The sequence below is a fragment of the Bacillus rossius genome, chromosome 1 (assembly GCF_032445375.1).
Source record: "Bacillus rossius redtenbacheri isolate Brsri chromosome 1, Brsri_v3, whole genome shotgun sequence".
NCBI classification, from domain to species: Eukaryota; Metazoa; Arthropoda; class Insecta; order Phasmatodea; family Bacillidae; genus Bacillus; species Bacillus rossius.
In genome coordinates this window covers 325,249,158-325,261,035 of record NC_086330.1, presented here as the reverse complement: position 1 = coordinate 325,261,035, position 11,878 = coordinate 325,249,158, and positions in this window count along the sequence as shown.

The window sequence follows — 11,878 nt, the reverse complement described above, 5'->3', positions numbered from 1 at the left end:
AAATAATTACGAATTTCCAAGATGGCGGACATGATGACTTTAAGGATGATGGTAGTAGAGGATTTTTAGCCTCTTTAAGAATTTTGAACGTGATTTATTGAAATTATTATTTTTTAAATAATATGAATATGTTTTGCATCAACCATAGATAGAACCAAGGACAGGAAACGATCGAAGCAATCTGTATATTGTTTACAAATTTATTTGATGAATTTTGGAATTTTTCTCGAATCTCTAGCATTAGAATTACGGATTTTCAAGATGGTTGTCGTAACGAAAAGTGCAACGGTATTTATAAAAAATTTTATTATTTAATTCGATTGATTATTTTTTTAATGATTTTTAAATTTTTTCCCTTTTTTCTTACATAAAAATTATGGAATTCCAAGATGGCGGACATGATGTCATACTAGGTGACGATATATATACTTTGACATAAGTGGTGGGGGTCAGTATGCCAACAGCCACTGTAAGGGAAGGATCGGTCGCCATTTTTTATTTTTTTACTCTCACCGGGTTCGAACCGAGGACTCCGGGTTCCGTGTCATAAAAGTAATTTCTTTTAATATTTTTATTATGATTTTATTAATTGAATTTTTTTTATAAATTTTAAAATTTTTTTCATTAAAATCGGATAATAAATAAAGATTTTAAAGATGGTGACCGTAACGGAAATTGCAACGGTGACGTCATAATTCAAAATGATGGAAAACAAAATGCCGGAATGTTCGAGAAAACAAAATGACGTCATCCAAAATGGCGGATCCAAGATGGTGGCTCCAATATGGCGGTCGGTTTCAAGGTTAAGTCCTGGTAGTGGCTTAACGGTGGCTTGAGTTAAGGATACTTAAGCCGCTTTTAGGACTTTTCGATCCACAGGTATTTTCCTGGACTTAAACGGGAAATTTTCCCACGAAACGGGAATTTTTCCCTCGAAAATGGGGAATTTTTCCTCAAAATGGGAATTTTCGAGTCATTTTGAGTCATTTTTGAGGAATGTTTGAGTCAAAAATGGCCACCGTGACGTCACAATCCAATATGGCGGAATTACAATCACAATCCACACCCTGAACCCTGGTGCAGGATGCCCTTTTCTATACTACTGCTATGGTTAAAACTAATCGGGGTGCAGTCAAGTAAATTTTTCGTACATGAAATAATTAACGAAGCTAGTGGTGTAATAACAAATGCAGTGGTGAAAAATCTGTAGTTTTGTGCGTAAACATACGGTCTTTTTAAATTACCAGAAAATGAATAAAAGTTCATATTAAGAACGGCTGAAAATTTATTTATTGTATACGACGATAACATGAGTAACAATGTTTTGGATTATGTTTCCACTAATTATGTAAACTATTAAACATTTTCTTAAAACATTAATATTTCCTGGTAGAATCTGATGCTTCGAAATCGTCACGAGGGATTTGGCGCAGGAAAACCAAATACTACCTTAGCTGGAGGCTACTATCATAATTTTCGTTACATCCCGTAACAAAACTACGATTCGACCTGTTCTCTTACCGTTCAGTGAGAAATCACGACAAAAACTGACATCTGACAAAACTACAGAAGGGAAGAAACATGCATGCGCGCTTGGCACGACCCTTAAAGACGGGCAGGTTAGCACTACTCCTGCTGACGTCAAACGCTCCCCTCCGTCTAGAAAGCAGGCCTGGAGTTCAGAGGGTGTTGACCAGAACACTTCCATCATCCGTCTCCCCAAATACGCAGGCGGATTCACCACTGTTGGCAGACATCTTAGTTTGTGAAGTCAGACACAAGCGCTTAGGTTTTTACGAGGTCTAGGTTTTTGGAAATAAAGAATATAATATATGTGTCACAATTTTAATATGAATTACGTAGATTAATGGCTGAAAATTGCTTTTTGTTACAAATGTAATTTTTTTAGTACAGTGGAATATAATTTTAAAGAAACGATTGAACGAGAAAATATACAGTGTACATGTATTTTAGAAACCTGTGGGATGATTTAACAACGGTCAGTTAGCATTAGGTTATAGCCAGAATATCGTTATTATCCACATAGTTTACAAAGGCACATTCATAGCGATGGTCTCAGTTCGTTCCACTTCGATCCATTTAATACCGATTCTATTAACTAACTAGGAGCCCCTGATTCTCTAAGTCCGACCTTGGCTATAAGGGTCATTGCCTCAGAATGAATAAAACATGTAGTTCATCGCAGAATATGTGAATCTGATATCATCCCAACTAATATTATAAATACTAAAGTGTGTTTGTTTGTTTATCCTTCTTTCACGCAGCAACGGATCGACATGATATTTTTTTGCATATGGATGGTTTATAGGAAAGAGAGTGACATAGACTACATACAATTATGAAATTCCATCCCTAAGGGAGTAAAAAAGTGGTAAATTCAGTTTTATAATAGAAAATCACAGAATGTAGGTTATAGACACAAAAACAGTGAGTTGGTGTCATGGTAATATACGAGTAAGGTCTGGCAACTTCCTATCCTCCTCCTTGGCGCATCCCATTCGCTTAGTGAAGCTCGCGGCTGCTAACGAAATAAAGGCACTAATAACAGTTTTGTTTATAACTTCATTAATAGATGGTGTTGCCTTAAGTTTGTAACGCGCTATCGTTTGGTGCGTCCGTCACGTCTTGTCTATAGCCTCTTGATGCACCGAGATTGTGCAATCAATGAGACATTAAAATCTAAACTTCCCATTTTTCAAATGTATATTTTACAAACTTGAAACTCGGTTAGTGATGTTCCATATATTATGATGTTTTTAGCTCAGGCAAAGCCAGGTACTTCAACTAGTGTTAAAATAAGTTTAAAAAATATGTATTGTTTAAGTTTGGAGTATGTCATATTGCTAAACATTTTAGTAAGAATATTTATGTGTTGTATTTTAATTTAATATTTTTTTTCGAAAGCCCTTCACCCTTTTACTTTTAATAATGAACACCATCCTACGATACTGGTTTTTTGAGGAATGCTATCTATTAACATGGCGGGCACTATGAAGCTACCGGCTGTAAATTAATTTTTTTGAAAGGTTGTTATCGAAAGTGCTCTGATCAGAATGGATGCAGCGTGATTCCACCTCCCGCCCCCAGCTCTCCTTGTCGCCGACTCGGGGCTACAGGGGTTAGCGCGGGCGATTACAGGCGCCGCGCGCGCGTTAATGCGAGAGGATCAAACCACGGCCGCGAACGTAAATATTCATGCGCGAGAGATTAAGTGTCGGGAGGAGGGGGGATATAGTGGCTCGTGCATAATCCAGCGGCGACCGGACAGCGCCAGCGACGGCGTGCGGTGGTTCAACACCCGCATAGTCACCACGGGGGGAACGTGGCGGACGTCGCGGTAGTCCTGCCTCCTTCCTCTGCAACACGCGTTCTTCCACTGCATCGTCCCTCAACGCTCCAGGACTGTCAAGAGAAATTAAGGACCCGGGCTTAATAATTTGGTCCAGCCTGGTGCCTGGCCCCCTGGGGGAAAAAGAGACTGGAGAGAAAGCGGGGAGGGTAGAGACACTGGAAAGAGAGGGCGAGAGAGGGGGGGGGGGTAAAAGGTGGGAAAGGTGAGAAATGGGGCTGAGAGAGATGTAGGAGTGAGATTAGAGTGACTAGAGAGAGAGATAGAGAGAGAGAGAGAGAGAGAGAGAGAGAGTGGGCCAGAGTTGAGAAGCTGGAGAATGACAGTGGGAATTTGAAATACTAGAGAGACTGGAAGGAGAGTATAGAGACTGGAGAGAGGGGGAGAGTAGGGGTATGGTGAGAGTGAAAGGGGGTGTGTTTTGGGGAGGTGGATAATGGGGCGAGAAGGTGTGTGTGGGAGAGAATATAGACTGGAAAGAGATAGAGAGGGGGAGATTCGAGAGACTTGATAAAGTAGGGTGGGGAGAGAGTAAAGAGACTGAAGGAAGAGGAGGGAATGTAGAGAGACTAAGAAGAGTGGAGCGGAGTAGAGACTGGTGAGAGAAAAGTCGGAGAGTAGAGTGACTGATAAGAGATGGGGTAGAGATAATGGTGATAGAGTGGGGAAGTGTAGAGGGACTAAGAGAGAGGGGTTCAGTATAAAGACTGGATAGAGAGGAAGGAGTGTAGAAATACTGAAGAGAGAAAGGGAGTAGAGAGACTAGAGTAAAAAAGGTATAATGTAGATAAACTGGAGAAATATGGGGGAGACTATAGAAACTGAAGAGAAGAGGGAGAGAGTACAGTCAAGTTAGAGAAGGGGGAAAGTGGAAAGACTGGATATAAAGTAAGGACAGTTAAAATATAGGAGAGAGCCTGGGAAAAAAGAACTACAGAGAGAGAGAGAGAGAGGAAAAGAGTGGGATTTGGAGTGAGAGGGAGAAGGAAAAGAGTAGGGACTGGAGAGAGAGGGAGAGTTGAGACTGTATAGGGAGAGAGGAGAGAGAAAGAATCAAGGAGAAAGAGAAGTGACAGTAAGGGGAGAAAGTAGAGAGACAGAGAGAAAAGGGGAAGAGTAGAGAGCATGGAGCGTGGAAGAGGGAGGAGAGTACAGAGACTGGTGAGAGAGGGGCGTGAGGGCAAAGGAAGGGTGAGTGACAGAGAGGGGGAAAGAAAAGAGACCAGAGAAAGTGCAGAGGGAGTAGAGACTGGAGTGTCGAGGGAGAGTAGAATCTGTAAAGAAGTGAGAGTAGAGACTTGAGATAGAGCAGGGCGATAGAGAATCTGATGAGAGGGGGAGAGTAGAGAAACTGAAGAGAGAGGGCAGAGAAGAGAGGCGTTAATGAGAGGGGGAGAGTTCAGATACTGGAGAAAATGGTGGGGGCAATATAGAGATTAGAGAGAGGGTGAGAACATAAACTGGAGAGAGTTTGTGGGAGGAGTGTAGAGGGACAGGGGAGAGATGGGAAGAGTAGAGAGACTAAAAAGAGAAGGAGGAAGCAGAAAGTCTGAATAGTGAGGGAGAGTAGAGCGACTGGTGAGAGAGGGGCGGAAGTAAGAAGACTGTAGAGGGGGAGAAAAGAGGAACTGGGGAGGGAAGGGAAAAATATAAATACTAAAGAAAGAGAGATAGGATAGTAGAGAGACTGGCGAAAGTGAGGGATAGAGATTGGTTAGAGAGGCGGTAGTTTATAGACCGGAGAGAAATAGGATAAAGTAAGAATTTGTTATAAAAGAAGAGGAAATATTGGCGAGAGAGGTGAGAGTAGAGAGACTTGTTTGAGAGAGAGAAGAGATTAGAGATTGAAGTTTTAAGGGAAAAGCAGAGAGACTGGTTAGACAGAGAGAGGGGGGATATTTTAGAAACTGGAAAAAGAGATGGATAGTTGAAAAACTGGAGAGAAAATAAAGGTAAAGAGTAGAGAGATTGGAGAAGGAAAGGGGAATATTTAGACTGAAGAGCGAGAGAAGGGGAGAGTAAATACACTGGAATTGAGGGGGGAAGTAGAGAGACTGGAGAGAGAGCAGAAAAGTATAGCATTTGGAGAAAGAGGAGAAAAGTAGAGAGAGTGGATAGAGAGAGGAATAGATAAGAGGGACTGGAGAAGAGAGTCTGGAGAGAGAGAGAGAGAGAGAGAGGGTGGAGAATAGAGAGACTGGAGAGAGAGAAAGGTTTAGAGTAATGACTTACTTGTTTTCAGCAGGGCATCCGAACGTGATTATGACTAGCTTTGTCATATAATGCCAAGATGTATCTTATTATAATAACGTCACACCTTAACATGCACACGCGTAACGACGTGCCGACGAACCGCATTGACAGATAGTTACGAGCTTAGTTGCTTCCTCGTTTTCCGTTGCACACACACTCGTGTAAATTATACGCACCCAGCGCTACTTTCAACTCTTGTAAAACCATATTTGCTTAAACATAAAAATCCGAGGCGTTTTAATTTGGGGCGGGATTCCGCCGACGTAAACCTCGTTCCGCGCTCGGAATTGCTCCCAGCCCAACAGCTGTAATGTCTGACGTCACACCCCCTCTTTCGCTGACGTCACCACACGCCTATACTTCAGCGGCACAACATTTATGGCCATATATTAAGTATTATGCAGTTTATACATTCTATCTAGACCTAAATACATTAAAAATAATCGTCTAACATCGTACACTGAAATAATAACACCATAAATCCGAAATATTAATATTCATGCAAATTATGGCGTTCGGTCTGCAATAAACGACCAGTAATCTAACATTTCTTCTTTGAACCAAAATGAAAAATAATAATTAACAAACCTACTTATATTATACTAAATAATTAACAGAAGAATAAGTTTAAAAAGGGAAGTTTAAAAAGAAAATGAAATATAATTCGGGCTAGCTCTAATATGGCGGACACATAACACAAATGATACATGCTGTCTGGGAGACCCCCTGGTGACTGCCACCTGGTGTCTGTGCGCCCGCTTGGTGCCTCGTCCTCCCTGGTGTATGGGCGCCCTTCTGGTGCTTGCTCCCCTATTGCCTGGCCGTACCCCTGGTGCCTGGCTCCTCTGGTGTCTGGGTTCCTCCCAGGTACTTGGCCCCCCTTGTGTTTGAGCACACCTCTTTTGCCTGGTCGCATTGGTGCCTGGCCCTCCGGGTTCGTCCTTGTGCCTTACCCCTTGTTGTCTAAGCGCCCCCCTTGTGCCTGGACTCCGGTTCTTAGAAGTCTTATTCCAAAGGTTGATGACGTGCACGTATTCGTTTTACTTTTGGCTATATTCAACTTGCTTACTGGTAACTTGCCAACTTGTACGATAATCCACCCTTCTCAAAATTATCATTGGTCGATAACAAAGGTCACGAACTTTGGAGGGTTGCATTAGATTAGTTATATTATATACTCATTTCGTTTTCCCTTTTGTTGATAACTGGCTGAAGGTCTTCAATAGTCCACTACAATCCAATAGTCTACTATAGTCCAATCATCACCGCGAAGCAGTTCGAAGTCTACTATGCTATTTAATTAATCTGCTAAATAATTGCGGCTATAGTAATTGAGTTGCCGTATGGTAAATTTGTGCAGACTCCTTTCTAAATTATTCGTGGACGGTAAACAACATAAATGCTTATTTTTATTAATTTAGGTTTAAAGACCCATATATACTGATTTAATTTGATACGGTAACTCATCGGAATACAGGTATTTTGTAGAAACACAGGTATTTTGTAGAAGTCACTTGCAGTTTTTTTTTTGGAAACCATGGAAAACATACATAAATCAGCATGGCTGGACCGGCACCCGGAACCCTGGAATACGATAGTATCTACAAGGTAATCTTTAAACTCATAAACTGGAACTCTTTAATAATGGAAACAAAATATGACTGTTTGCGTTTAAGGCATTTTTCCTAACGGCGTTTGCACTAAACTCAAGTTAACCTTAAGACATTCGCTTTTAATATGATGTGACCTAAAATAACTTTCTATAATAGATAGTATTTTTCTTCTAAGGTGCCTACTTGAAGAGTGTTTGGTTTGAAATGAGTTTGCCTAAAATTAGTTTGCTTAAGTGGAATTTTCTTTTGTAATGTTTTTTATATGAATTTCTTTAAAAACAATGCGCTAAACGTAATTGGTTTTAATGAGTTTCCTTTAAATATGGTTGCATTATGCATGGTTTAACTTAAAGGAATTGTCTCTCTAAATGAAGTTTGATCTAAAGAAATTTGTCCTAAACTTAGCTTCCATATAGGTATTGACCAAAAGTATCCTATTTGAACAAATATGCCTACTTGACTTTCTTAATAATTTTGTAGTAGACAGGCAGACGTCAGCTGGCTTGGCTACTACAAAATTATACATTTGTAAATATTTGTGTGAGACCGAATTCCCTTCCAGTATTAAATGCTTATAAACGTTTCTCAACTCATCTGCAACTCAGTATGGAATATTGTATAAAGCTAACGCTTTTAATGAATTCTAAATTCTTATCGCTACGTCGTATTGTATATGTCCATGTAGTGGGAGAGGACGTAAGAGGAACAGCGAAGGTTGGATTTTTGTAATTAACTGAAAAATTTTCTTATTCACAGCTTCTGCATCAATATCTGCGGGAAAATGATGGGGCCTGCGGGAAGAAGCAAAAACAAAGAACATTCATCAACGTGTTTGTACTGTTCAAGCACATTTTTAGTTTTCTCACTACCTAAGAACACTTCTATACGTTACAGATTAGAACTTATTCAGAACATTAAAAAAAAGTTAGCTTGTATATTAGCAAAAACATGTGACTGCACATTTAGTTAAATGAAATGGTTATTAATAATCAACAATCCTATAGTCCACCTCTTTCTCTTGCCCAGAGAAAGGGAAACGATAAATAGCGTCACGCACAGATTAAAAATGTGAACTAAAGCAGTTCTCCGTCGAGTTATCGCACCTAATTTCCGGTTACCCATACATCAATGTTTTTCATCGAGGGTCTTAGACCTGAAAAAAATTGGCTCTCTCGCTTTTTTTTAAATTCATCCAGTTCTTTGCCCTCTCGTTGCTGCGCCGCGCTGTGTCCAAACCCACCACGATCAGAGCAATAGCGTTTTATGTACCAGTCTGGCAAGCTTCCCACACGCACTTTGTTACTACTGTTGAATGAATGAACGAGTGAACGTTTTTTTTTATCAAGTCTTAATGTCTCAGCGACATGCAGATCACGAGATACGAGAGTTGAAAAGACGATGATGGGGTACATACGAAATTAATGTTTAAGGGAAACGGGTGAGACTGGACAAAATACACCGCCTCAGAGCAACGACCGCCACATTTCCGACTAGTGAAAAAAAAAACTGGGAATCGAACCCTTGGTGGGAGGCGAGGTACCTGAATAATCAACCAACATGGCCTTAAAAAGCTGTTGTAGGAAAGCGTTCTAATGCAAGCAGAAACCTAGAATGATACACTTAATTAAGGCTCCCTCTTCTTTCTTTGTGATAACTCCTTGGGCCCTTTGCCTGTGCTACAAACTGAATTTTAAAAAATCAGAGACAAAACAAATTATAAATGAAGTCGTAAAAGCTTCCCAGTATTCATCTCATCCCACAAATGTGAAAAGCTAAGGGTAATATCTACTGGCAATACTGTACTATACAGAGTTTATTATTTGACTGTTAGACAAAGAAGATGTGTTTACAGTCACAAATATTAATTCACCCAAAGAATCCTTGTATTCGTAAATGAAACGAACAAAGGAATTTAATTTAAAGTAAAATTAAGAAACAATATAATTTTGAAGTGAAACTCCTTTGTAGAGGGGGATAAAATCTTAGAGCGTTACGAAAATTTGGATCATATTAGGGGAATAATTAGGTACGTGGTGGGGGAACCGGTATACGAGGAGAGTGCGTCAGCGGCGACGCCACTCCAACGCATGCGCTAGCGGTCAAAAGGGATCGTCAAGGGGGGAAGGGAGATACGTACGTAGCGTAGCATGCTATATGCTAGTTGTAACGGCTGGAGGGGGAGACGGCAGGAGAGCGGTAGAAATGACGCAGCAGTGATGCTACGGAATTCTCGAAATGCTGCTTGTGTTTGTCCTCCTCAGTTTTTTTTTTCATTTGAGATCATACACACATACTTACTATTCTCAATTAATATCTCTTGTTCAATAAAAAGTTCTAATAATTTATCTCTATCTATAATTAATAAGAAAGTGGTTTCACTTCCGTCGCAAGAAGGTTTTTAGATTTATACTAAGGTTTTAAATTTTTTACAATATTATTGTCGTATAAAATAATTTTATTATCACTAAAACTCATTTAGTTTGAATTATCTGACTTTTTTACCAAAATATTTAAGTATTTATTTATATTCTGAAATCTATTTTAATATAATTGAGAAGGCGTTATCACATCATCCAATGTTTTATTGAATCCATTCTACTGAATACGACATGTGTGACCGAAATAGCTAAAACTTTAATGTGTGAATTGAAAGGAATTTTATAATATAATTTTTATGTACGTTCTTCCAAACAAAAACGAAAATAAAAAAAGAAACTGAATCAACTTCTCTGCACAATCAAGAGACAATTCTAACCAGCAGCACCCAAGAACAGACTAAAAGAATCAGAAGGCTCTCAGGGAAACACAGGGTGGGATTGTGCAAAGTGTCCACTGGCCCAGGAAACAGAGAACTGGACTCGACGTGTCTCTGGCGTAGAGCTGCAGTGGGCCTCTACAAAGGGGTGGGAGGGCCTCTACAGTCCCTCGGGCCCGGCGCTAAAGAGCGCTGGTATTTATGAGTTTACGTCGCAGCGGCTCCAGAAGACGGATGTCCTGTTAACTCCCGAAGTGCCCGGGTTCGGAGCTTCGAGCCGAGAACCGGGCATTAAATCACCTGCGCTGCACAGCTCTATACCCCTCTCTCTCTCTCTTTAACCAGCCGTCCCTTCCAACTCCCGGAGCTGTTGATCACTTCGCAGAACTGGCGATGCCTGCAGCTGAGGACACTTCAGCAGTTACAAACTACTGGAGAAACTGTGCAACGTAGACCCTCGTAACTAGTGCTGTCTGGCCCGCAGTGTTTTATGATCTGATGTACTACTAAACCAACTATTAAAACCGACAACTTATATATTAAAATAAACTTATAAACTAATAAACAATAGCTATTATTCAAATAAAACTTTGTATTAAATGTTTACGTGGTTTTTGCTTCTTTAGTCAAAAGTTTGATATATTTTTTGGTTTTGGCTTTGTGATATTAACAAAAAATAGGTTGTTGCTGGATGTATAGCATAACGAATGATTTTTTGAATTCAATTAAAAATGTACTTTACAGCTCAAAATGTTGAAATGTTAGATTAGGCTATATCTATCAATTACAGATCACGAAAGTAGAAGTAAAGTAATTTTCATTAAGTTCGGTATTCTTGAATACCAAAGAAAAATCATTTATAAATAAACACTAAATGGTAGACTTACAAAAAAAATTAATAGTAAAAAATAAAACTTTTTATATTATGTTATGAAACACTTGGTTTCAGTACTATGATTATTCAAAAATATAATAAAAAATTACTTAAAATAATATTAAAATTAATTTGTGAAGTATTTGTTAGTAAAATTACACGTGTTCAGTATTTCAATGATTAATAAATACATTTTATGTTAAATGTTATTTTTTACATTATTTTAAATTGATTTAAATCAAATAATACAAATGATGCTCACCTCAGATCATACCAATGATGATGAATTAAAAACTGGCGATTACACAAGGAATAAAAGAGAAGGTAAGTAGCATCTCCAAGGTAAGTGGAAAAAAAAATATATTTTACACCATCTACTAGTCGTCTCCACGAACTTGAGAACAATATAGAAGCACCGAAAGCTGTCAAGATTAAAGTTTGTAGTGAGCCTTTGAGACCAAAAATATGGTAACGACGCGTTAAAATAAATAGAAATGATAATGCTGATGTTTGCGAATAAGATAATGATGATCACTTGGATGACGAAGTTGATTATGTCTGTGAGGATGATGATAGTGATGACGAAGACTCTAGAATATTGCCAGTAAAGGTGTAAAGAAGATGGTAGCAGCAGACGAGATAGATTACTGGTCATGGAAAGATCCAGACATATTGGTCGACAGGTTAAGACTTCTGCCTGATTCGCAAAATGGCGAAAATTTATTAATTACCAAAGAAACATGGACTATACTTGTTGAACAAAGACTTGTGGGCTTTATACTACAAACGATTAGTAAAACCTGCATTACTGGTCATTTGGAGCCATTGGCTACATTTTTAGCATGTTGAAGCAATGTTTGAATATGATTGGTCAATCTAAATGAATCGTGCATTGCAGAAAGGGGTTAAGTCACAAAAATCCACTTCAGAGATAATAAAGAAAAACTGATTAATTCTTTTATTTTTAAAAGTTAGGGAACCAATATTTACTGCCTTAAAGAACACTTGAATTG